Here is a 22556-nt window from a genome sequence, read left to right on the forward strand (position 1 = left end):
CCTCACTTCACCAGAAATGAGTCTGTCCATTGAAGATGCCTCCAAACTAGTTTAAGAAAGTGAGGGCGCAGCTCTCCATTGAGGCGTGTTTGCCCGGTCATGTGAGGGCTACAAGGGTTGCCAAAGGACCAGACTGAATGATTACATTTTCAGCACTGGAGAGAACAGAAACGCTTCTGGTCACTACTCCCTGAACAGCCAATGCAGCATTGAAACAGAGGTGTATAAAGAGCGCTGCAACTCAGGGAACTATTACCATACATTTTAGCCTGTAGTATTAGTACTTTTCTCTCATTTTTGGGGAATTATTTCGTTGTGTGTATTTATTCATTTATTTATTCATTAATTTATTCCCTAGAGAGACCACATGTTACCATGTGACAATTTCAGAACTCACTGCTACACATAAACTGGTTAATGAGGTAGAGGTGCGTGGGTCAACAACTCTCATGGCTCCATCCGGGTTCCATAAGTGGAATGAGTATAACAAGTGGGACAAATGAAGGCTGCAGGGTGTCAAATTCTGACTAGGGGGGCAAAGAATAATCTCCAGATATGTCACTTTTGAATTAAGAATAGTAATCAACACCCACCTACATATAATTACCGTCACAATATTGCGGTTGTCGATTTCCTGGCTACTATATTTTTGTAGGACAATATTTTTGGCACTGATAGTCTGACCTACAGCTGAATTCTTCCGCACTGGATTGAGCTCTTCCAATCTTGAGGCCTGGAGTGGTGTATAGTGTATAGCTTAGGCCTCAGGGTGGTTTGCCTGTATCTTCTCGCTCCATTCACTGCCTCCGTGAGAGATTCCTGTTGGTTTGCCTTGCTTGTTAGGAAACTGAATCACAGTCTAGAATGGAGGAACAGGCTCTGGGTAGGCATTTCTTAAGTTGAAGTTTAGTTTTTTTTAAATTCTTAATAAACATGTGCGTGTAAGTATGTTCCCCGTTGACCTATAACATTATAGTTAAAAATAAATATTTCTTCTGCTATATAAAGAAAACTCAAATTTCCGCGCAACCCAGTCCTAAATTGGCTGTGTGCCTTTATCAACAAGGAAACGCGATGAGTGTCTAACCTTCTGTGTGTTTTTTTACTTTTCATTTGTTTGAGTTCAATTTAAAGCACAAAGGTAGCTTTCGTTTCCCTCCTGAGTAAACACTGATAGTGATTTGCATTTGAGAAAGAATCAGATGCTGACGTAGCGCTATCAAGCTCAGGTCCCCTCAGCCAATCAACACGGCGATGACGCATTGTGTAATAAATCATGGCATTCCAGGTAACTGAGAAGGCGATGTGGGTTCCAAATGTCCGCCAAGCTAGTACATTTAATGGATAATACAAGATAATAATAATTGCTTATTCTCCACTGCACTGTGTTCATATTATACTATGTTATAAAGATCTCTCTCCTCCAGTAACAGCGTCTTGATCGTGATGTATAAAAATATATATATATATATATATATATATATATATATATATATATATATATATATATATATATATATATATCGGATGCTTCCTCCGCATCCATTGCCGCTCACGGAGTCTGCAGAGAAACGAACAGTCCTTATTCCACCGCCGGCTCACACTCCACGTAGGCTGAAGCTGCAAGAGTATTTGTAAATGACGTCATCATTCGGAGTTATGACAAGAGTCTTTCCAGCGACGTCATTAGTCAGTGACTGCGTGACGGCCTCCTCAATTACATCATGAGACAGAGGACCTCTGGAGACATACCACTGAGGACGCAATAAGGCCTGTCCTCTAACATAAGATAGTGGAGAGCATTCAAGTTAAATGCATCAATCCATCCATGACAGTCTATTTTACCCGCTCAAATGTTTGTCAGGGGCACGTGGCAGGGTGTACAGGTGACAGTGATAATGTGGTATGTCCTCCCAGGTCTTCAGACAGGGATATTGGTGAGAATAAGTACACGGCTGCTCCAAACAGCAGAGACACTTACACTTAAAGGGGGAGACATGAACCGGACGATGAATGCAGGCAGAGACAGAATGACCACGGTACGACCGTTATGCCGCTGTTGGATTTTACGCAGGCAAGGGGCCTGCTGGACCTCCGTCAGGAACCTCACTTGAGGCAAAACCAGTACTCCTAAGCAGCCAGCGGGAAGAGGGCTACGTCATGACTAGATTACTTCCTGGTGCCACAGCTTCATGGGGGTAGATTTGGGGACACACATTTCCGCCCTCGGTTAATATCAGACCATTCACGGCTCTGCACCCGACTTGATATGTGTCCCACATGTCGAGAAAGTTCGACTGGGGGGCAGATCATTTAGTTTTGCAGCCTCCCGACTTTGCAACACTCTGCCAATAGAGCTTAGACAAATGGATACATTGTCTCGCTTCAGGAAGGAATTGAAAACAAAACTTTTTCCCAGAGATTACTTCCAGTCCTCTGCTCTAGCTCAGTTACATACAGTGTTTTTGGTAATCTCAGCGCCAGTATACCCGTTGGGTGGCAGCCGCGCTATAGAACTCCCTTACATTACATTACACCAAAATGCATGCACCTGGGACAGGGTGCTGATTGGACCCCTTGGAAATCAGAGATTGGAATAGTACGCAATTCTCCTCCAGGTGACAGAACCCTACTATACAGAAAATGCGCAATCTGTCTCCAGTGTGACCTTGGGTCACACTGTGGAAAAGCCTATAAAACTGTTGTCCAGGGGCAACTAATAGCAAAAATATCAGGCAAGCACAGGGACAAACGTCGGAAAATTCACAAACTTGAGACAAAATTGGCCCAGTGAAAGGGAGACTGTGTTACGTGTGGATGACGCGCTGACCCACAAGATAACATTGAGCAGAGAAGAATGTAGGAAAATACTGGAAGAGGAGGCAGCAGCACAAATTCGAGCAAAACAGCCTAGACTTTATGAAGTGGGAAATAAGGCGGGGAAGCTTCAAGCCTGGTTAGCCATCAGAGATGAGGAACAAAGTTGGGCGCAACAGGTGAAAACAGAGACTGTACTTCTCACAGAGTCCACGCTTGACATAGTGAACGCCTTTGCTGCATACCTTGAGAAGATATACCAATCGGAGCTGTTTTGTGTTGAGGGGGACCTTGTGTATTTCGTGCATGACCTATTGACCCCCTGTCTCGAAGGCCACAACAGGAATTGGCTGGACGGACCACTAGGGGCATCTGAAATAGGCAAGGCCAGTGGTCAGTTGAAAAGCAGAAAATACCCAGGAACAAATGGCTTTCCAATTGAATTTTTTTAATGAAATAGTAGCAAACGGAGGGTACCATTGCTCCAAATGTACCAGGAGGCTTGCAGGATGTCTGCCAAGCGATCTCTACCAAACGATGCAGAAGGAGAAATCAACACAGGACTGTGCATCCTACTTGCCTTTCTCCCTACTTAATATTGAGGTAACATTTTTGGCGAAGGTGCTGGCCAATCACCTATATTCGGTTATTGACAAACTGATTGCTCCTGATTTATTGTGCTTTATGCGCCATTGGTCGACTTGCCACAACCTATCAGTTCTCTGTGAAGTACTAGGCAATAGAGACAGGCTAAAGGAAAAACCGCTGGTGCGCCTTTCACTGGGTGCAGTAAGGACGTTTGACTGTTTAGAGTGGACATATTTGTTGGCGATCCTTAGGAAGATGGAGTTTGGAAGGGAATTCTGGTCTTGGGTACAGCTGCTATATACTCACCCAATGGTGAAGGTGTGAGTCAGTGCCATGATCTCTCGGGGATTTGAGCAGGAGCAAAGAACACAACAGAGATGCCTGTTATCCCCCTCCGTTTCGCCATAGCAGTTGAACCTCTGGCGGAGTAGTTGAGGAGGAACTCTCTGGTGTCGGGACTCTGCTGGGACCCAGGAATGGATTATAGAATCTCCCTACATGCAGAGGACATGTTGTGATACATGGCATACCTGGAGAACTCTGTTCTGTAAAATTCCCAACATACTCACTACATTGGCATAGTACGCCGGAGGGTAAATTAACTGGCATAGATCAGTGGCATACTACTCCATGAAGTGAAGGCCTCCACCAGCTTTGAGTGCCCCTGGAGAGGGATTCATTAATACTACAATAAACAGTTAACAGTATTCAAGGTAGCCCAAAAGTGGATAAACTCACCACTGTTATCTAGGAGAGCAACGTGGACCATGTGGAAGCTCAAGACTGGCTCCTACTGGATAGGCTGCAAGACTAACTGGAGAGTTTTAAGTAGCAAACATTTACACAATTGAATGAAGGGGGCCTGGAAATAGAAGGAAGGGGCACATGAATGAAGGGGGCTGGGTGAGTGAGGTTTGTAACTGAAGAACCCATCATCTACGGGCTTTGCTAGGCATAGGTTTGAAGGCAGTGCCAGCTTATATACTATCAAAACCACTATTAACAGTAAAGTGAAAGATCATCACCATGGAAGTGGACAACAGCCTTCCTGTATTGGAAAAACAGACATGAAGGAAACTGACGTCATTAAAAGGTAGTGGCCATTTTGAATTGGGGGAAAACTGTAATCATGCACAAGGTAGAGAGTGCGATCAGTAATCAATCTCCATCACTGCCCTGGGGATCATCTCCCAAAAAACTGACAAACGAAAACCTGAAGGCCCTGTGCTGAAAATGGAAAAGCAGGCTGCAACTTTCTGCCAACCCAGAGGTCCCCAGGAACCAGCTGGTAAATACAGGAAGCTAACTTCCTGTGCCCAGGGGCTAAGCATTCGGCATCCAGGAAAAGGGTTGTTAGAAACTCTGCTAAGAATGTGTCTTCTGGTCTCTGGAGTGGGGCTGAGAGGCAAATCAGTTCTAAATATATTTTCTTTCAGACAGTCCAAAGTACATTTTCTTAGAGTTACTTTTACCATCGAGTTCGGGTTTTAAATTGAATGAAAAATATTTCTTGATCATCACTCCACCTGGTTCCGGAGGCATGATAGCAGATCAGCAGAGCAGCGGATCAGCAGAGCAGCGGATCAATTGAGGGAGCGAAGGAGCAAAGCAGTGTGCCGTGACTGGTGCGAAGCCGGGCCGGGAGGAGCCGTGAGCAGGAGAGAAACGGGCCCTGTCCCCGACAGTCGGCTCACACAGGACGGGCACAACAATTGACCTGACCCCTCCTCCACCTGACTATTCAACCTCCGGGCCCCGCCCACCCCGCTGCAACTGGCGCCATAACAGGAGGAAGACAGTCACTGAGCGCCGGTGTCAGAGGGTGACGACAGGCTGCTAGGCTAAGTCCCGGTGAGTTACAACCCGCCATGGATGGAAGTGGCCAGGATTAGGCCAGTGCGGCTTGTCAGGGCGGGTTGGCCCTCAGCTGCCAGTCGTTCATCCTCTCCACCCCATCGTATAGGTGCAGACTGCACCATCAAGGTTCACGCCTCACCGATAGCCATCATGCTCCTCTTCACTCTGCTGCACAGTCTCTGCCTCATTGCAACAGCGAAATTGCCGGCTGAATTCCGTTATAATTCCACCACAAGCAGCAGCAGCCTTCCAGGATCTTGAACAGCATGTAGTGACTTAGTATTTATGTAACTTTGATGTCCTGTATTTCGAATGTGTTAATGTTCTTTCTCGTGTGGGGAGCGTTCATTCTCGGGTGTTCAATCAGCAGTTGTCAGTTGCTGACCAAGCCTCCGGGGGACGCCACTCCTTGCCGTGGTTGAAGAAGTTGTATCAATAAACCTAATCTACTTACATGGGACAACGACTTTTCGTCTTACTTACCTGTCTAGCACATATTGGCGATGACTGGGAGTACCTTCAACTGCACCATCGGAATCCGAAGAATCACACGCATCGTTCTCACCAGCTGCTGTGCTCGATTTAAAAGGAAATTTTTCTTCCGCGTCAGAGGTCTTCTTGGCACCGTCGACGTGGATTTAAAAAAACTGGTAGGACAGATCTTTTTTGTATTGTGGATTTAGCAAGGGCAGTCCCCCTCGCACAAGTCTCTCGCGCCTTAACGAACTGTGAAACGTTAGTCACGTACATCACATTGCGCTGCTCAAGGCTTACGATGGATGAATTTTACAGGTTGCCCTGCTTTAGGTAGATGATGTTCTATATGTAAAAAGACAGGTCTCTTTCAAAAACTTTGCAGAGGTCAAAAGAAAATGGTTCAAGTTCGAAGTATCGACATCGAAACAGATAGTTGTGCTGAATCTTTTGATAATTTACTGTTAACAGTGGATTATACGGATGACCCTTTAGAAATTAAAGGCCCCTTGTGTATTGCTTCGATTGATGGTAAAGAGACAAGAGTCATGGCCGACAGGATCTCCAATAAGAATTCTGCGTGATTCATATTTTCTGGAGAACTGGAGTGAAAAAGTTACGCTTTCAAGTTCAGACATGAATCCAAAGGCCTTTGGTGAAAAGGATATCGATATGTTGGGATTTTCTATATCTGATGTTGAAATTTTAGAACGGAAAATTACTATTAAAGTATATGTGGCCATTAAGGGTAAAAACATCGTGGGTTGGAAGGACCTGGCACGTTTGGGCCTATATTTAGTCACAGGGGATGTGAATCCTGTGAGGGTTAATGAATCCTTTGTGGGCAGTGGTTTGAAAAGTTTGATGTCTGAATTAAAATCTGTGTTCAAGGATCAAATTGGTTGTATGAAAGAGTTTGAACACAAAATAAGGTTGTTACCTGATGCTCAACCAGTAGCGCATAAAGTCAGACCTGTCCCTTTGAGTACTAGAGAAGAATTAAAATCCATGTTAGAGGGACTATGTTCACAAGGCATTACTCAGCCCACCGAGTCGTCACAGTGGGTTGCCCCCATTGTGGTTGCCCGCAAAAAGAAAGGTGAAATTAGACTCTGTGCGGACTTGAGGGGCCTGAATAAAAACATCGTCATTGACTGCCACCCTCTCCCTAAGATCCATGAGTTTCTTGCACATTTGGGGGTAGCTCAGTGGTTTTCACTGATTGATCTAAAATCGGTGCATCATCAGATTCCACTAGCTAGGGAGTCTCAGGAACTGACAACATTCATTACACCTTTCGGTGCTTATAAGTTCCTGAGACTTCCCTTTAGTCTATAATCTGCAGCTAGCGTCTTTCAGCGATTGATGGACACAGTATTTAAAGGAATGAAGGGTGTCCAAACTTACTTGGATGATATACTAATTTTTTCAAAAAATTCAGATGATCATGTGCAGCTGCTAAGAAAGGTGTTGATGGCACTTGGTAAATATGGAATGACTGTAAGGGCTGACAAATGTAAATTGGGTGTGAAGGAATTGGATTACCTGGGTCACACAAGTTCTTGCAAAGGCATCAAACCAGAATTTTCAGTTATCAGGGCTCTCAAAGAGGCAAAACCACCTTCTGATAAAGATTCTCTTCATTCCTTCCTGGGTCTTGCAGAGTATTATGCGAGATTTGTCAATAACTATGCACAGATTGTTGAGCCTCTGCGAGTGTTACACAAGAAAGGTAAAACATTTGCATGGTCTCAAGAGTTTCACGGGGTATTTGCAAATGTAAAAGATTAAATTATTTCAGCTCAAGCCTTACATGCTTTTCTTGATGATTGCCCATCTATTATCGCAGTTGATGCCAGTATGAATGGTCTGGGGCGGTCCTTTGTCAAAAGGTGAATGGCAAGGAACAAACTGTGGCGTTCGCCTCTAGATCGCTCAAATCTTTCGAGAAACATTACAGCACCATTGAGTGTGAGGCTCTGGCCTGTGTTTGGGCGGCCCAGAAGTTTAAAATGTATATCTGGGGGAGCAAGTTCGTGATTTTTACTGCCCACAAGCCCCTTACCTTTATTTTTTGCAAGGTGTCAAACAATACTATGTTTGCAAGGTTAACTCGATTAATTTCAAAGTTACAAGAATTTTGAGATGAGACATATTCAAGGGGGCAAACATTTTCAAGCCGACTGTTTGTCAAGAATGTTGATGGAAAAGGATGAGGAGGAGGATGTGTAGGAAGATGAAGTTGAATGTGTGGCAGTACTAGATGCAGTGGAGAATTGCAATTCAGTTATCTCTGAGTCAGAATGGAAAGATACATGTTCTAAGGATCCTATTATGTCCAAGGTTGTGGAATATTCTTCTACTAAATGGCCGGAGTCAAGAAATTTATCTGTGAGATAAGACATTTTTCTTTAGTAGCAGATGGAATTTCAGTTAAGGATGGTTTGGTGTTAAGGGGAGATAAGTTCATACCCCCAGGTTGCTTAAGAAGAACTTTAATCAAGGTCGCTCATGGAGGGCATTTAGGGGTGACTAAAACCTGCATGAGGATTAAACAACATTACTAGAGGCCTGCTCTTGATGCCTAGGTGAGAAGTATGGTGGAAGGCTGTGAAGAGTGTTTGCTATCGGACAAGCACTGGAAACTTTCAAAGTAACCTTTGCATCTCACGGAGTTCCCAGAGAAACCTTGGGAAAAAGTTGGATTGGATCTTTCAGGACCTTATAATTTACTAACTGAGTCATTGAGATATTTGATTTTAGCGGTAGATTATCATTCTAAGTGGATGTATTACAGATTTGTAGACACTCCCACCACAAATAACACCATTTCTTTTCTGAACAAAGTATTTTTACTGGAAGGTGCTCCTGGATCATTAGTAACTGATAACGGGACTCACTTTGTTTAAAATAAAATGTGTACATTTTTGAGGAGTCATGACATTCAGCATTTGAAGGTGGCAATGTACTCCCCAGCTTCTAACGGGCTGGTGGAAAGGGGCAATAAAGTACTTAAGGAAGGAATACAGACAGCGCTGGCCGCTTGCCGGGATGTAGGGAAGTTTTTTCAAGAAAAAGTGTGGAATTATAATACTTCACCACACTGTACTACTGGTATCACCCTATTTGAACTTCTTAGAGGTAGAAAGGCCAACTCCGCCTTGCTGCCGTCATGGTTAGACAATGGTGAGTTTACACATCTTGACTCGGATTGCAAGAATATTGCAGATGTTGTGAGAGCAAAACAAGAGAAAATAAAAGAAAATTCTGGCAAAAGAAATTCTTCTGCATGTTCTGAAATTGGTGTGGGTGATTAGGTTTTATTTAAGAAGCCATTCAAAGTTAGAAAAGGTGAATCGATATTTTCAAATCCTGTTTTGGTTTATAAAGCTAGCAAAGGTGCTGCATTCCTTCAAGGTAAAGGATGGTGGAATAAAGGACAATTGATAAAGGTAACTAAAGAACAAGCTAACTTAATTAAAAGCAAGAAAACTTCTGTAGTGGAACATGAGCTAGATTGGACTCATTGCTTACAGGATCAGGAAAGACAAGGATCCTCTGATGAGAATGTATGCTTACCGAATAATCTGCCTGTGGGTAACTCAGTAAGAACGGAAAGAAGTAGTTCATGGGGGTGTCGTATCAGAAAACCTCCTTCAAAGTTCAAGGATTTTGTTCCATATTAATGCTGATTAAGATGTTTGTGTTTTCATTATTGTATAAAGGGGGAAGGTGATGTAGTGGCTTAGTATTTATGTAACTTTGATGTCATGTATTTCGAATGTGTTAATGTTCTTTCTCGCGTGGGGAGCGTTCGTTCTCGGGTGTTCGATCAGCTGTTGTCAGTTGCTGACCGAGCCTCTGGGAGACGCCGCTCCTTGCCGTGGTTGAAGAAAGTTGTATCAATAAACCTAATCTACTTACATGGGACAACGACTTTTCGTCTTACTTACCTGTCTACCACACAGCAGCTCACGGTAAGCGAGGAGGGCAGAAGGCATAGGAGACAGAGGTGGCACAGGTGACACAGGAGGTGCAACGGGGGCATGGGAGGAAACCCAGAAGGGACACTACGCCTGGATACCCAGCACCACAGCCCTCCTGCAACAGCACTGAGGCACTGCTGTGCTCGTATCCCCGGGTCACCACCTCCTCCGCAATCCTCTGGGGCAGGCATGGGCCGAATTCAGTGCTGCCACCTATCTCGCCCGCCACGGACCACACAAAGAATCTGGTCACTGGAAGGTTGGACATCTACTGGGAGCACAGCCTAGGGGCACCAGAGGGGGGCAACAACTACAACCCGACCAAACTTCCTTAAGTCCAGCCAGCCAGCCAGGCCACATGGAAAGCCCAGGGGTCATGCCCAAAAGGAAAATACTTCAGCGGAGAAAGTGCACCACTCTCCAAGCAGATATTTCTTCAACCTCATCAGCGGTCTCGCCCTTTGGGTAGGAGCCACACTCCATCCTCTTACCATCAGGAGACCAAGGAGCTGAACCGTCACAGGGGGCTGATCAGTGAACATTTCAGCAAGATTATGCCTCAGGCTCGCCCACTCTCATCCTCTCCACCCCAATTAATCCCAGCGGCACCGGCAGCATCGGATAGGGCGATGAACCCTATAAATAGACCTTCAACCGGGCCATTGCTCGACATGCCTAGCCCCACTCCAACAGGCGATCTTCGAGCTCCCCCAACAGTCTCACTTCACCCACGAGAGACCAACTTTGACCCAAGAAAACACACCAGCAAATGCGGATATTAAGGGGCCTATCATTCCCCCATCCCAGGAAAGCCCCAGGTTATTGAAACCACACCAAGCATTCCAAACACTGGCTCGGCAGCCCAGAGCCAAGGAATCTATCAGATCGGTTCCTAGCCACATTGGAAGCCCAATTTGAAGCCCCACTGGCCCAAACACCGGGATTCTCAAGGAAGCTCCACCCCAAAAGCACAACACAAGCAGAAACGGAAGCATCCCCTCCCCCCCCAGGCCCCTTGAGCCCCTCCACAGTCTCGCTTACCTCTCTACACATCAAGCAAGACACCATTTCTAGCGCACTACTATGACGATCACAGAAGATCGAGCTCCAGATAGACATAATTCAAACCATGGCCTAAACCATAGCTGATCTGAGCTTCAGGCTAAGTACCATGGAAAAAACCACCAGGCTATCCGGAGCCAATAAAACATGCTCATGTTCCCCATTACTCAATAAACTTTCATCTCTCCCAGATGTACTACGCTTGCTCGTAGACGGTGTCAAGAGCATCAATCAGATGATTTCTTCTGCCTCAACACCCTCCAACACAAACCGCGCCACCCTTGCCTCACCAAGGGGAGTCTCCCAACTCACAACCACAGCCCTGCTTCCCCACTTGCCCCAAGTCTGACCAAAGAAGACGAACTAGCACCAAAAAGGGACCCCTTAATTTCTTCTTCCCCCCCCAACAATATCAACTCGCTCCAGTAGGGAAAACAAGAAACACAAAAAACAGCCTAAAAAGCAATGCCTCGCAGGGTCTGAGGCCACCATAAAGTCGGTCCAGGAACAGAGTGCTGCAAACCCCTTCGCCATCTTCAAATCCGAAACCAAAAACAGAGAACAACGAACTCAAGACTGACTCTAACGTCACAAACGTCTCCCTAAGTAAATCAACTACAATAGCGTAAGATGCCCCCAAGTCTCTTGTCCTGAAACCAAGGGCTACAGAACCTCCTAGAATCATCGCTGGGGCTAGCACACTTCCCTACCAACTTATGGCAGAATACAAAGGACCAACGGCTCCACCAACCCAGACTCCAAACTACAGGCTCTAAGAAGCCCTCCAACAACAGCACAAACACTTGAGAAACAAACAGACATAAGTACTAACACTGAGATCCCACATGCCATACCAAACAATGGCATACTAGGTTTGGTTACTCTGATTCCTGCCAGTTGCATTCAAAACGCCCCTTGGGCCAACCCACTCCAACCAACCTTCTTCAGACAACCTCAAGCCCAGGCGCATGACGGATAAAGTCTGAACTCACACCCCAACTCCCACAACTTCCCCTGGCCCCACTATTCCTACCCTTAGGACTAGATGAGCCGTCTAGCCAAAGCACCCATTAACAGCAAGAACTGGCTTTTCATCCCGCATTACATTCAAAGGGCTCGCAGGACATACTTAATAGGAACAACCTCCTATGCCTATTTAAACACATCCCGGCCCTCATGGGGATAACCTCCTCCGACATAAGGGCCTTGGAGGCCACCATCAATACATGGTCAAGGACGACCCAAAGGGACCACATTCTTGGGGAAGCAAGAACCCTCTGGATGCCTCGCCCGCAGAAATATCCTCACGTGCTACAACAGGAAGACTCAGCAAGGCCCCTATAGGAGCATGCTGAGAAGGATGTAGGGAGCCACCCATAACTCGCTCCCCCAGTACTTCAAAAGCTGAAAACGCTATCAAAGTCTCATGTGCCAACAACCAACGACTGGTGAGATGCAAAACAATTTTCACCAACAACCCCAACAGTTGGAGCCTGCCGGGCAACCACCACCAAGAGTCCCCAGAGATCCGTTCCTAGCTGTAATCCCTTTACAGGCAAGTCCCAAACTCACAATAACTTCCTGGAATGTGGCCGGGCTGAGGTCAATACGCCTATGCAAACCTGTGGTGACCTACCTGAATAAAAGCAACATCATCTGCCTCCAGGAGACCTGGGCTCTAACTCCAAAGGTTTTATATGGTTACTACAAGCTCTTTAAACCAGCAAAGTTGACCAATCTCTTTGGGTGCCCATCAGGATGCCTTCCAATTTTTATCAAACACTCCTGCAAGATTAAGGCTGTACCCCTCCACCGAAACCTCCCAGCCTGGCAAGCAGCTCTAATAATCGGGATCTCAAACAACACAAAAGACTACCCCTACTTGTAAGAAACTGTTATCAAAACCCAATCAAAACACTCATCTGCTTGCCACCAAACACCTGAGATCTTGGAAGATCTCCAGCTAGAGTTTGTCATACTTGAACTCTTGCGAGTGGGATACTTTAATTTCAGGGGTCTGGGGAGCACCAGCACCAACAATTCAGCACACAAAACCAAAGAATAGGAAATCATGGATACCCTACTATCTAACTAAAATCTACATTCAGTGGAGCGAGTCTCTCCGATACAAGACCCCCACGCTCAATTCTCCACTATATTCAAGGGTATCATAACCATAGACTACATCTTCCTGTCAAACCCCTTGGGATGACACTTGGTTAACTTGGAGAACTCAAATCACACTGAAAGTGACCACAATTCCCTGACTGTAACATTTGATCTACAAGCTCCAACAGCTGCCAGAGTCATAGAAGTGGGGCAATCCTCAAGGTCCGAAGCTCACTCTCTAGTCAGGAGTATCAAATGGCAAGCATCAGGGTTCTTCAAGGTGGGCAAATGCCTCAAAGCTGTAACCCTGTAATTTAACACCAATCCCCCAGAAATCTCTCATCGGAGACGGGACGACTTAACCAAGCTAAGAGACTACCCGGTGGGACCTGGTGCCTCACATCAGCTCATATTCAAAAAGGGAGATAGAGAAGGAAAATATATACCAGGCCACCCTCCACTCAATCTGTAATACAACAAAACAGACCTGGTAACAACAAGGCACACCTTTAAACCAATTGATTACATGGGATTCCTAGTAAAAATCTATTACTCCTTCATTAGTAGTTCTTATCATGAACTATCATTAAATCCCTGGTGCCATACAACTTAATATTTATTAATTCCCAAACGGTGAAAATACCCAGCCATGTGTAAAGTCACTCAACCAACATCTATGGTGCAAAAAAACACAAAAAGTGAGTGTTGGAAACCGGGCAACCGGGTTAGCAGTCACCCGGTTCCCAGCACAATGGTAGCTTGGCTCGAGCGGTTGGGGGTCAGGCACCGTGTTAAGCGTACATCACACCCTCACAATAACCATGCGTTCATCCGTTCCAAAAACGACACTACACCGTAAAAATTATGAAAGAAAGTAGTTTGTCTTTATCTTATTTTCTCTTAGTTGCAGGTTTCAAAACATACATACAATACCATAAGATTCTCCTTTAAAAGGGCAGGTCAAATAAATAATACCACAGTGGGGTTTCAATAAATAGGATCAGGTCATAAATAAGCAAGGAATAAATAGGGGTGCAATAAATACAAATGGCTAATAAATACTGTCAGACAATAAATACAATGCAGGAATAAATACAGTCAGACAATAAATACAGTCAATAAATAAAGCACCTTCAATAACTTAAATAACACAATTAATGACAATTACAGTTCACATCACTTTCCTGAGGTAGTTTGGTTTTACTATGCCCAAATACAGCTTGTGGTCATTTGGATGACATGGGGGGTGTCCCACCTAGATTGGTCAAGGCTGGGCCTGAACTGAGGTAGAATAAGGGTAACCTAAGGATCTGGCTCCCCCAAAATACACAACCCCTCACAGAGGTCACTGCACCAGTCTCAGTTCACCCCTGGCACTCCCAGGCTGGTTCTAACACCCCTCTAGCTCCTAGAATGGTCTTTTAGGGCTCCACAGGGCCTCAGATGCCCTTTCTACCACTTACTGCCCTTTTCACGATGATCGGCTCCGCTCGGCGCCGGGTCGATGTCGTTGGACGGCTCCGGTTCGATGTCGCTGGGCGGCCTCGGTTCGGTGTCGCTGGGCGGCTCCGGATCGATGTCGCTGGGCTGTTCCGGATCGATGTCGCTGGGCGGCCTCGGTTCAATGTCGCTGGGCTGCTCCGGCTCGATGTCGAAGGGCGGCCTCGGCTAGATGTCGCTGGGCTGCTCCGGCTCGATGTCGCCTTTCGGCGTCGCAGGGTCACGGTCTCCCCACTTCCGGGTGTCTCCGGAGTGCGACCTCCACTCCCGACCTCCGGCGCGCTTCACCTCAGATTCCGGCGTCTCCGGAGTGCGATCTCCACTCCCGACCTCCGGCGCGCTTCACCTCGACCTCAGGTGACTCCTTACTCGACCTCCGGTGCCTCTCCACGACCTCCGTCGGCGCCCTCTCTCGACCTCTGACGGCTCCGGGTACGACGTCTGCTTTCTGTCAGCGCCGCTTCTCCACCTCAGGCCTCAGGTCTCCAGGCTTCTCGACGTCAGGACTCCAGGAGGACACCGCTAAACCGGTCAGGAGCTTGCTGGTCTTCTTCTTTAAGGCCTCTTCACAATATTTAGGTCCTTAAGATGGTTTTTCTGATCTTGGTCCCACACAGGGCTCTAGGCTGGGCTTGGTCAGTAGGGACTAGCATCAAGGGTGGGTTTCTGGACCCCACTCCAAGCACTGGTTTCCACCCCTGCTGCCTTACTCCGACCTCCTTCTGAACTGGTCCTCTCTCCTCTCTAGTCAGATGCCAACTGCCACTCTGAGATGGCTTCCCAACATTCTAAACTGCCTCCCTCTGTCCCAGGGTTCTAGAATGTTGCAGGAGGTTCTGGTGATGTCACAGGTGACAATGGGTGGCCACCATTTTGTGTCTCAGGCCCTCAGACAGAAGTTCCAGGGGTAGGGAAAATGGCTCCCTGACCCTGCATCAACACTAAAAAGTCTGGTGGTTCCCAAAAAGGAAAAATTATAACAGGGTTTGAGGCAGAAGTGGGACAAAATAAATAATGATGATGAGGGACCACCCAAAGGGCTGACAGGTCTAACACGCGTCCCCCCCCAGCTGAAAGTGGGGAGAGCTACCCAACCCCTTGGGAGTTCTCATCACTAAGGCGGAAATACCTTGAGAGACCGTCTGCATTGGCGTGGTCCACTCCAGGCCGATGTTCCACCTGAAAGTCCATTCCCTGTAGGGAGATAGACCACCTTAGCAACTTGGGATTCTCCCCCTTCATCTGCATCAGCCACCGAAGGGGTCTGTGGTCGGTCTGAACTAGGAAGTGCGAGCCAAACAGGTATGGCCGCAACTTCTTCAGAGCCCATACCACCGCAAAGGCTTCACGCTCTATTGCACTCCACTTCTGTTCCCTGGGAAGTAGTCTCCGGGATAGGAAGACCACGGGTTGATCCAGACCCTCTTCATTGAGTTGCGATAACACTGCCCCAATGCCATGTTCCGATGCATCCGTCTGGACAATGAACTCCTTGGAAAAATCTGGGGCCCTTAAGACTGGGGCCTCGCACATGGCTTGCTTCAGTTTCACAAAGGCCTGCTGACAAGCCTCCGTCCAGACTACCCGTCGAGGTTGCTTCTTGGACGTAAGCTCCGTGAGGGGGGCCACAATGGTACCATACCCCTTCACGAAGCGGCGGTAATATCCGGTGAGGCCCAGAAAAGCTCGCACCTCAGTCTGAGTCTTGGGGGGTTCCCAGGCCATGATAGCCTCGATTTTCACCTGGAGGGGTTGCACCGCTCCCCTACCCACCAAGTGTCCAAGGTACACTACCGACCCCTGCCCGATCTGGCATTTACTGGCCTTGATCGTTAAACCAGCGTGTTTCAGGGCCTGGAGAACAGCTTGCAGGTGACGCAAGTGATCCTCCCAGCTGTTACTGAAGACGGCAATGTCGTCCAGATAAGCAGCAGAGAAACTCTCCATTCCAGTGAGGATCTGGTTCACCAGACGCTGAAACGTGGCAGGTGCGTTCTTGAGCCCAAAGGGCATCACGCAGAACTGGTAGTGGCCCTTGGGCGTGGAGAAGGCTGACCTTTCCTTAGCTCCATCAGTCAGAGAGATCTGCCAGTACCCGGAAGTAAGGTCAAAGGTACTTAGATATTGGGCAGCTCCCAGCCGGTCAATCAGTTCATCCGCCCTCGGGATCGGATGAGCATCAGTCTTAGTTACTGAGTTCAGTCCCCGGTAGTCCACACAGAACCTCAGTTCCGGTTGTGCCCCCGGTGGTGCAGCTTTTGGTACTAGTACCACCGGACTGGACCAGGGGCTGCTGGAAGGTTCAATCACCCCTAGCTCCAGCATCTTAGTGACTTCACTGTGAATGCTGGCCTTCACCTTGTCGGTCATCCGGTAGATCTTTGACTTCACAGGTGGGCTGTCTCCTGTGTCCACGTCATGGACGCACAGGTGAGTCCTACCCGGAACAAGGGAGAACAACGAAGAGTACTGCCCCAGGACCTGGCGGCAGTCCTCCTGCTGTTCAGGAGTTAGGGACGGGGAGAGAATCACTCCCTCCACCAACCCATCCTTCTCTTGAGACGCAAATAAGTCGGGGAGAGGCTCGCTTTCCACGTCCTCTGCTCCGTCAGTCACCATCAGCAATATGACTTCGGGCCTCTCATGGTGGGGTTTGAGGCGGTTGGCATGCAGCACCCGTAGGGGCTGGCGAGGGGTCTTCAGATCCACCAAGTAGGTAGCCTTACCCTTCTTCTCCAACACCTCAAAGGGTCCTGACCAGCGATCCTGGAGGGCGCTAAGCTCTCCTGGTTCGATCACCCACACCTTCTGGCCAGGCTCCAACTCCACCGGGTGAGCATTGTGGTCATACCACGCCTTCATCACTGCTTGGCTGGCTTCCAAGTTGTCAGAAGCTTGCTTCCACAACTTAGCCATTTGGCTCCGGAAGGCCAGCATGTAGCTCACCACGTCCTGGGGAAGCTTTCTGGGAGTTCTTTCCCATCCGTCTCTCACCAGGCTGAGAGGTCCACGCACAGGGTGCCCATACAAAAGCTCGAAGGGGCTAAAGCCCACTCCCTTCTGTGGCACTTCCCTGTAGGAAAACAATAGACAGGGTAGGAGGACGTCCCATTTCCTCCGCAGGCTTTCAGGCAGACTTCTGATCATGCCTTTCAAGGTCTTATTGAACCTCTCCACCAGACCATTGGTCTGGGGGTGATAAGGAGTGGTGAACCGGTAGGTCACTCCATACTCCTTCCACATCGCCCGCATATATGCTGACATGAAGTTGGTCCCCCTGTCGGACACAACCTCCTTGGGAAAACCCATTCGGGTAAAGATTCCCATCAGGGCCCTAGCCACAACAGGTGCAGTAATGGTCCTCAGAGGTATAGCCTCTGGGTACCGTGTGGCATGATCCACCAAAACCAGGATAAACCGGTGACCAGCTGTAGTAGGCGGATCTAACGGACCCACATTGTCGATGCCCACCCTTTCAAAGGGGGTGCTAACGACAGGAAGTGGTTCCAGGGGAGCTTTCAGCTTCACCCCTGTTTTCCCATTGGCTTGACAAGACACACACGTCCGGCAATAGGTGTCGGACAACACTTTCATCTAAGGCCAATAAAAGTGTGGGACAAGCCGGACAAAGGTCTTGTCTTGCCCCAGGTGTCCTGCCAAGGGGATCTCATGAGCCAATTCCAGAAGGAAGGCTCGGTAACGTTGAGGGACAACCAATGCCCGTGACGAACCGTGCATGGGTGCCTTGGGTTCACTGTAGAGGAGGCCATCCTCCCAGTAAATATTGTAGTTCCCCTTAACGTTCCCTGCTGCCTGGGCTTCGGCCTGTCGCCTCAGTCCCTCAAGGGTAGGACACTCCTTCCGGCCCTTGCAGAATTCCTCCCTGGTCGGCCCTCCCTCCACGTGCCACTCGGCCGGGATGGGTAGGTTCTCCAGTTTGGTAACATCCCCCTCCGCGGACTCCTGGTCCACCACCTCCGGTGGCCTATCCGTCACACGGGGCGCGGATGCCGAGGCAGGCTCCTCCTGTCCTCGGTTCTTCCCTTGATTGAAAACAAATTGGATGAGAGGCAATATAGTGGCACAAATAGCTCAAATACAACACAGAACAGATCAAAAAAAGAGATGTATTATATCTTCCGTCTTTTATTGTTCTTGTTGTACTGAGTACAAAACAGTCAGCCAACGCGTTTCGCCCAAACACGGGCTTCTTCAGGGCTGAAATGGCATACACTACAAAAACGTTCTTAAAAAACAGACAAAATAATCAAAGACAGACAATCATTCTAAAATGTCAGATGTCCGTAAGTGATAAGCTGAGAGGAAAAAGCGAAAGAACCACCATCTTAGCCACGTGGTTAAGGAAACAAAACACATTCCAAGAAAATGTGTATGTGTAAGAAAAAAGAAAGAGACCCTATATACAAAAGTATCACACCCGTGAAAAGAAAATACTTAAAACATAAGTGACCCCTGTTCCACGCAGTTCCAAAGATAACGTGGATACACCAAGAAAGAGAAAAATGAGACAAATGAATGCCTGTTCCCTTGATTGGCAGCCGGCGGTGCCTTTGTTCCAGGCTCCCGCCTAAACGAACTCCCTCTCCGGGTAGTCGCAGACCTTGTGCTGACACAGGCCCAGTCAGGTGTACCCAGCATCTCAGCATGAGTCCGGTATTCCACCTCCTTCCAAGCATTATGCTCCATGTCATTCCCCAGCAGACAATCGACTGGCACGGCAGGGCTTACGGCAACTCGAAGTAAACCTGCAACCCCTTCCCATTCAAAGGGAACCTCGGCCACCGGATAGTGACCCATTCTGCCGTCAGCCATCGCGGCAGGGTGGAGTACATGGGGAATCACCTGCTCTGGAGACACCAGTTGGCTACGTACCATAGTCATACTGGCTCCTGTGTCTCTCAGAGCCTCCCCTCTTTGGCCGTTGATGGTGACCCACTGCCCATACTTTGTGGTATTTGCGGGCACCTGGATCTTAGGAACCATCTCCCGTTCTCCCAGTGACACTAAAGTGACACCCGCCCACTCCCTTCCCTTATCTAAGGGCATCTCCTCCCCGAGCACTACACTAGCTATTCCGGGGGCCTTTCCTCCGATGGGAAGGGGTGGTCTTTTCGGGCACTTCACATCTCCCTTATAGTGTCCGACACCACCGCACTCGTAGCAATGGACAACCCTTGGCTGCTGACTCTGGCCAGGATTAGGGTTTCTGGGTGGGTTATCCCTAGGGGTGAATCCAGTTCCCTTCCCTTGGGAACTATTTTGGGGGCCTTTAGAGAACTCCGTTTTCTTTTCCCCTCCCTCTTTCTTCTGGGGGGCGCCCTGTCCGGTCTTTTGAGAGTCCCCTCCAGTCCCCCTTGTGGACACCCGGGTACTAGCCCAAATGTCCGCCTCCTCAGCAAGCTTCCGGGGATTGGTCAGCTTGCTAGCCACCAGGTGTTGACGCAGTTCAGGGAAACATTTTTCGAGCAGGTGTTCCTTCAACATCAAATCAAACAACCCCTCGTAGTTCCTCACCTCGCTGCCCTGTATCCAACCCTCTAATGCCTTCTTTGCATAGTCCAGGAAATCCACCCAATTCTGTGTGCCCAGTTTGTGGCTACCCCGGAACTTCTGTCTATACTTCTCGGGTGTTAGTCCAAACTTCCTCACGAGCGCCACTTTCATGGTGGGGTAGTGGGTCTGCTTATCCTGCTCTAGGGCCAATAATGTATCCCTGCCAGCTGGAGGCATGTATTTATACAATCCCCCTCCCCAATATTTCTCTGGAACCCCATGGACTCTTAATGAGATCTCATAGGCCGCTAGCCACTTGGCGATATCATCACCTGCACTATAGCTAGCTACTATGTCTTTTGGCAAATAGGGTTTGGATTCCCTGGTGATTTCTCTTTCTTCGCTGCCACCACTAGGAACAGTGTGTGCCCCGACCCGTAGGATCTGGAGATCTATCTCCCTGAGCCTCAACTCGTGAGCCATCCTCCGTTCCTCTTTTTCTTTCTCCAGCTTCGCCAAATCCCATGTGAGCTGTCTTTTCTCCCTCCGGTCAACGAATTCTGCTTCTAATAAGCCGTTGCTAGAGACACTGCTGCCCTTCCTGGAAAGTGTTCTGGGCCCCGCTACTAGGTCCCCCACCTCAGGTTGGTACAAACCAGCCCCCTCGCTGTCAGGCTCTCCATCCCTGTCCTCCTTCTCAACCTTACTTTCTCGTCGTGCCTCCCACCAAGCCCTTAAGCTGGTCTGGAGCTCACCCTTCTTTGCACCTTAGGGACAAAACACCCCCTCTCTCTGACAAAACTCCCTGAGTTGGGTCACCGTGTAAGTTTCCAGATCCTCCCAACACAAACTCCATTTTGCCCACTCAGGATAGAAGACAGTTGCTTACAGAAGCTATGCAGGGGGGTACCTTTTGTAATACCTCCTCCCACCACCAGAAGTAAATTTGGAAAAAACAAAACTCAAAATTAGGAAGTCCGCTTGGAGAAAACTCCCGGTGTAGGCCTATGGACTACCCAAAGTTATTGTCGAGTGGACGCAAGCACAGCTCAATCCCACCGCTGAACACCAATTTTATGTTGGAAACCGGGCAACCGGGTTAGCAGTCACCCGGTTCCCAGCACAATGGTAGCTTGGCTCGAGCGGTCGGGGGTCAGGCACCGTGTTAAGCGTACGTCACACCCTCACAATAACCATGCGTTCATCCGTTCCAAAAACGACACTACACCGTAAAAATTATGAAAGAAAGTAGTTTGTCTTTATCTTATTTTCTCTTAGTTGCAGGTTTCAAAACATACATACAATACCATAAGATTCTCCTTTAAAAGGGCAGGTCAAATAAATAATACCACAGTGGGGTTTCAATAAATAGGATCAGGTCATAAATAAGCAAGGAATAAATAGGGGTGCAATAAATACAAATGGCTAATAAATACTGTCAGACAATAAATACAATGCAGGAATAAATACAGTCAGACAATAAATACAGTCAATAAATAAAGCACCTTCAATAACTTAAATAACACAATTAATGACAATTACAGTTCACATCACTTTCCTGAGGTAGTTTGGTTTTACTATGCCCAAATACAGCTTGTGGTCATTTGGATGACATGGGGGGTGTCCCACCTAGATTGATCAAGGCTGGGCCTGAACTGAGGTAGAATAAGGGTAACCTAAGGATCTGGCTCCCCCAAAATACACAACCCCTCACAGAGGTCACTGCACCAGTCTCAGTTCACCCCTGGCACTCCCAGGCTGGTTCTAACACCCCTCTAGCCCCTAGAATGGTCTTTTAGGGCTCCACAGGGCCTCAGATGCCCTTTCTACCACTTACTGCCCTTTTCACGATGATCGGCTCCGCTCGGCGCCGGGTCGATGTCGTTGGACGGCTCCGGTTCGATGTCGCTGGGCGGCCTCGGTTCGGTGTCGCTGGGCAGCTCCGGATCGATGTCGCTGGGCTGTTCCGAATCGATGTCGCTGGGCGGCCTCGGTTCAATGTCGCCGGGCTGCTCCGGCTCGATGTCGCTGGGCGGCCTCGGCTCGATGTCGCTGGGCTGCTCCGGCTCGATGTCTCCTTTCGGCGTCGCAGGGTCACGGTCTCCCCGCTTCCGGGTGTCTCCGGAGTGCGACCTCCACTCCCGACCTCCGGCGCGCTTCACCACAGATTCCAGCGTCTCCGGAGTGCGATCTCCACTCCCGACCTCCGGCGCGCTTCACCTCGATCTCCGGCGACTCCGGAGTGCGATCTCCACTCCCGACCTCCGGCGCGCTTCACCTCGACCTCAGGTGACTCCTTACTCGACCTCCGGTGCCTCTCCACGACCTCCGTCGGCACCCTCTCTCGACCTCTGACGGCTCCGGGTACGACGTCTGCTTTCTGTCAGCGCCGCTTCTCCACCTCAGGCCTCAGGTCTCCAGGCTTCTCGACGTCAGGACTCCAGGAGGACACCGCTAAACAGGTCAGGAGCTTGCTGGTCTTCTTCTTTAAGGCCTCTTCACAATATTTAGGCCCTTAAGATGGTTTTTCTGATCTTGGTCCCACACAGGGCTCTAGGCTGGGCTTGGTCAGTAGGGACTAGCATCAAGAGTGGGTTTCTGGACCCCACTCCAAGCACTGGTTTCCACCCCTGCTGCCTTACTCCGACC

General features: G+C 48.5%; 1 protein-coding gene across 2 annotated transcripts in view; it reads left to right on the forward strand.

Moving 5' to 3' along the window:
• The window catches only part of SPECC1 (sperm antigen with calponin homology and coiled-coil domains 1), a 1265733-nt gene that overhangs the window by 707926 nt on the left and 535251 nt on the right, over nucleotides 1-22556 (forward strand). The gene's annotated exons all lie outside the window — the stretch shown is intronic.

This window comes from Triturus cristatus, chromosome 3_2, assembly GCF_964204655.1.
Source record: "Triturus cristatus chromosome 3_2, aTriCri1.1, whole genome shotgun sequence".
Classification (NCBI taxonomy): Eukaryota; Metazoa; Chordata; class Amphibia; order Caudata; family Salamandridae; genus Triturus; species Triturus cristatus.